The sequence below is a fragment of the Pseudophryne corroboree genome, chromosome 1, assembly GCF_028390025.1.
Source record: "Pseudophryne corroboree isolate aPseCor3 chromosome 1, aPseCor3.hap2, whole genome shotgun sequence".
Lineage (NCBI taxonomy): Eukaryota > Metazoa > Chordata > Amphibia > Anura > Myobatrachidae > Pseudophryne > Pseudophryne corroboree.
Window position 1 is genome coordinate 249,314,267 of NC_086444.1, and position 5,492 is coordinate 249,319,758.

Genomic DNA, 5,492 nt, shown 5'->3' on the forward strand with positions numbered 1-5,492 from the left:
AGTGCTTAAAATGAATGTTAGAAAGGGGGGATAAGGTGATATTAAGCGACCAATGGTGTCATAATAAAAGGTAGGAGACTAAACGAATAAGAATATAAAAGTAGTATAATGATTTATTTACAGAACATAGCACTAAATTAAAGTATCACTGGGTAAAATTGACTGTAAACAAGCACATATGCATAAAAATCTAGAATCTTCAATAATACAAAGTGAAAAATACATAAAAGAACACATATACAAAATAATAAAAAATAGATAAAAAAATATATAAGATAGAACATAAATATCTTAACTTGTGAGAATGAGTTTAGATCAAGTGGCACCCAATGCATTTCGTCATATCTGGACTGTCACAACTGAGGGCTGGTGAAGGTAGCTGGAAGCCTCAGTTATAGGGGCTGACGGGTAACGGAATTTAGGAGGAGTGAGTGGACTCCTAGACATACGTCAGACAGTAGCAGTAAGTGCCCGAAGGCGTGACCACGACAACTGGAATATCTGTATTAAATAAAAAGTTGTATAAGGTGCAATAAAATAAAAAAAGTCACAGGTGAGTATAATACAGCTGGTTAGGACCAGTAATCCGGAATGAGTGTGAAAGTTCAGTATAACACTTGGGAGCCCAGGTGAGGTATAACGTGAAGTTGGGAGTAGCAGGTGAACTATAAATAATACTGGAGTGCTCAGTTAAATAATAAATTAAGCTGGGGTTCGTGGAAAAAGTGTAGGCAAAGCTGGGGTTCGCAGGAAATCTATAGGCGAAGCTGGGGTTCGCAGGAGAGCTGTAGGAGAAGCTGGGGTTCGCAAGAGAGCTGTAGAAGAAGCTGGGGTTCGCAGGAACACAGAGGGTAACTGGAGAGTGGCTACTGGAAAGCTGGAGCTTAACCCTTTAGTTAGCACTGGGTGCGGGAGCAAAGATGACAGGCTGCACCACAGGGCTTAAACACTGGAAAGCTGGAACAACACCGCAGGAGGAAACCACCAGGGAGTCAGGCTGAAACGCAGGAGAAGTCCACATTGAACTGCACACTGTACTCACAGGGTAGACAATGGAAGCACTGACAACCTTCTGGGTGTGGAGACAGGATATTTATACCAGAGTAACAGCAGGGATTGGCTGACCATAATACCTGGGCTCCAGCAGCACTGAGGATAGGTGGAATAATGACATGTGACTGGAGTCCATATTGGCTGCGCCCATAGACAGGGACTGAAGGGGAATTAAGTATTGTGAAGCATGTGTAACAATGGCAGTGGAGGCCGCAACAGCAGAACTTCACGCGCCCAGACGCGCACAGCGGCCACAGGGACAGAAGCGGTAGCAAAGACACATGGAGGACGCACATCCAGGAGAGGACCACAGGTGCGGCGGTGACAGCCGCAACGAGGCTGAGAGCGCCGCACCTCCGTGAGTACATATAACGAGAAGGCCGCTGAAACCAGCGCTGCGAGCAATAACCATAGCTAAAGCCCGGCCCTGGCCCACTGAGCCAACCTCAGGAGACACCTAACGGGTAGAAAATGGTGTCTCAGTACCCGGATTGTGACATGGACTTCATCAATACCTTTTAAATGCCAACCCCACTACCCCCATCTTTTACTTTCTTCCGAAAGTACATAAGTCTTTAATAAATCCCCCAGGAAGGCCCATAGTGGCAGGGATAGATTCCCTGACCTCACACTTATCGGAATATGTGGACATATTTCTAAGAAAATACGTGATGGACCTGCCGGCATACCTGAAAGACACTACATCAGTCTTAAACTTGATGGAACTATTCGAATGGAAAGACACATATAGATGGGTCACTATAGATGTGCAGTCCCTCTACACATGCATAGAGCATGACAAGGGAATTCAGGCCTGCAATGAATTTCTCATCAAGGACCATCAAATCTCAGGGGACCACAGACCTTTCATATGTGAACTTATGAATTTTATCCTGAAGCATAACTATTTTACGTTTATAGATTGTTTTTATCTTCAAATCTGTGGAACTGCTATGGGCACTATTTTTGCATGTAGCTTTGCTAACCTTTTCATGGGACAATGGGAGAATGAATATGTTTTTACCAACCATCCCTACCAACAAAACATCATCTTTTACAAATGATACTGTATATAGGTGACATTTTAATCATATGGGATGGTGATGATTCCAGTTTTAAAGAATTGTTACCTATATTTCAGATAACACCATGAATCTCAGTTTCACTGCCAATGAGAACACAGAACAGATTTATTTTTTTGGATCTAGTATTGACACACTTAGGGAAAGAAGATATAACAAGGAATTTCATTAAAAAGGTTGGTATGAATAGCTACGTGCACTATAAAAGTAACCATCATCAGCAATGGAAAGACAACATCCCCTTCTCCCAATTTAATAGAATAGCACAAAATTGCAAGACCAACGAGGATCGAGATCAGCAATTAAGAGTGTACACCCACATCATCTATTAGAAGAAGCCTCGTCAAAAACTAAAAACTTGGAGAGGAGACAACTTCTAAGATACAATCCTAAGGAAAGCAAAGAAGATACGGTCAAATTCATTACCACTTACAGTAGGCATGAGAAATTAATTTAACAAACATTAAAGAACCACTGGAACATACTGCTAATGGATCCCATTTTAAAGGATTATCTTCCAAAGGAATCACAATTAGTGTTCAGGAAGTCACAGAGCCTGAAAGATTTAGTGGCACCAAGCATGCTAAGGAATCCCAAGGCACTGAGCACCATGCCGAAATGTGTGGGAAGTTTTAAGTGCGGTCGGTGCAATATCTGTAGACACCTTCATCCCAATAGAAAGTCATTCCAGAACACAAGTAACAAGAAGGAATATAGAATTAAACAGTTCATCAACTGCAACACACCGTCAGTAATATACCTTTTGGAATGTCCGTGTAAGATGAAGTACATTGGTAAAACTAAGAGACCTCTGAAACTCTGTATTCAAGAACATATTAGTAATATCAAAAACAAGGTTCTGACACATGCGGTTTTGAAATACTTCCACCTGTGCCACCATTTAGATCCAGACTAATTGACTTACAAAGATATAGAACTGGTGTCACTAGGAGACAGAGGAGGAGATCTCTCCAACCTTCTTTCTAGAAGGGAGATGTACTGGATTTATGAATTAAACACCCTCCATCCAGATGGCTTTAACGAAGGCTGTGAGATAGCCCCTTTCCTGTGACATAAGCAGCATTTTGCGTATTCATTTTATGACCTCTCTTCATTCAAATTATACCTCCTATTCCGCACTATTATTACAGACATACCACATTGGTCATGCCCAATTCCGCCCGATCTTGGAAGCTAAGCAGTGTTGGGCCCGGCCAGTACTTGGATGGGAGACCACCATGGAAGACTGGGTGCTGTAACCCTGAAAGGATTAAGGGGATTACCCTGATATATACTGCACTCCTCCGAGCTATTTGCTTTTCTTGTATTCCCATTTTTTACTCCTTTCTATATTACTACATCTGCTGGTCTACCTTCACAGAGGAGCTATGTCTTTCTTGGCACGCTGATGTATTTCATATACGTATATACTTTATTTGCTCTCATATGCTATCCCACACCATTATTACAGTCATACCACTCTGGAAATGCACAATACCATTTGATCTTGGAAGCTAAGCAGGTTTGGTCCCCATCAGTACAGGGATGGGGGACCACCATGGAAGACCGGGTACTGTAACCATAGGAGTTTATGGGGATCAAACCCTGATACATCGTTTCAAGTCGACTCTTTAGTCTTCATTCCTGTTTATTGTGCTTTTCTTTTTATGACTCCTTCCAGTGTTTGTGTGTGTGTGTATATATATATATATATATATATATATCTATATATATTCTCTTTAAGATTCTCTCCCTTATTTTATTATTTTTATAATATATCTGCTCTCCGGCTCTTGGGAGGAGCTAGGATATCTATGTGGCCGTGAAATTTTCTTTTTTCTATCACTTAGTTTTGTACCTATTAATATGATGGACTCTGGTTTTCAGTAATACCTAAAATTATTAAAATATGTCACCCTCCTGAACTGCCCAAATACTTACCGGCACTCCTGTTTTAAAAGTTTGAATATACCATAAAATTTATTTTTATTAAAGTCTAAACTGTCCCTTATCCCTAATATTTTGTATTATTAGTTAGTAATGCGAGCACAGCCTCTGATTACCTCTTATACTTTTTTATTTTATATAAACAAACTACCGCACCTGTGAGCTGATATGATGAAGGACAAATACCACTTATTAAGTGGCTGCCGGGATACCCCGCTTCTACCAAATAATGTCTGCTGTAGAAAGACTCCTGAAACATGTCCGCCGCATATATGATACCAGGACACACTAAGATCCATCTCATCCCGCTATATGGAGCGGGCGCATGCGCACAGTGCGACCGCAGACACTGGATGTGTGGCGGATATGACGTCACACACTTCCTGGATAAGTCCATGGCTTTCATGATCCTAATGTGTTTTAACCCATTTTTATTGCTAATTTTGTAGTTTTTGGCTAGCGTTCCCCATCCCTAGCATTACATTAGTCTGCAACTCATTGTATATTTGTATTTTGTTAATATTATGCCCTCTAACCAATCAGCAACAGGAAGTGATGTAGTGACCACTTCCCTTTTAGAATAGATATATATATAGTGGGGCAAAAAAGTATTTGGACAGCTACCGATTGTGCAAGTTTACCCACTTAAAAATATGAGAGGTCTGTAATTTCCATCATACTGTAGGTAGACTTCAACTGTGAGAGACAGAATCTGAAAAAAAAAACAGGAAATCACATTGTATGATTTTTAAACAATTTACTTGTATATTCTTGTGGAAAATAAATATTTGGACACCTACCAAGCAGCAAGATTTCTGGCTCTCACAGACCTGTTACTTCTTCTTTAAGAAGCTCTTCTATCCTCCACTCGTTACCTGTATTAATGGCACCTATTTGAACTGGTTATCTGTATAAAAGACACCTGTCCACACCCTCAAACAATCATACTGCTACCTCTCCACCATGGCCAAGACCAGAGAGTAAGGACACCAGGGACAAAATTGTAGAGCTGCACAAGGCTGGGATGAGCTACTCGACAATAGGCAAGCAGCTTGGTGAGAAGAGATCAACTGTTGGCGCAATTATTAAAATATGGTAGAAATACAAGATCACTGACAATCTCCCTCGACCTGGGGCTCCATGCAAGATTTCACCTTGTGGGGTATCAATGATCTTGAGAACAGAAAGGAATCAGCCCAGAACTACACGGGGGGACCTGGTCAAAGACCTCAAGAGAGCTGGGACCACAGTCACAAAGGTTATCATTAGTAACACACTATGTCATCATGGATTGAAATCCTGCAGTGCCCAAAAGTTCCCCCTGCTTAAGCCAGCACATGTCTAGGCCCACCTAAAGTTTGCCAGTGACCATCTGGATGATCCAGAGGAGGATTGGGAGAATGTAATGTG

At 41.3% G+C, this 5,492-nt stretch overlaps 1 pseudogene; it reads left to right on the plus strand.

Moving 5' to 3' along the window:
* The first annotated feature begins 3,278 nt into the window (after positions 1 to 3,278).
* LOC134941979 (5S ribosomal RNA) lies at positions 3,279 to 3,397 on the plus strand (annotated as a pseudogene).
* The last annotated feature ends 2,095 nt before the right edge of the window (positions 3,398 to 5,492 follow it).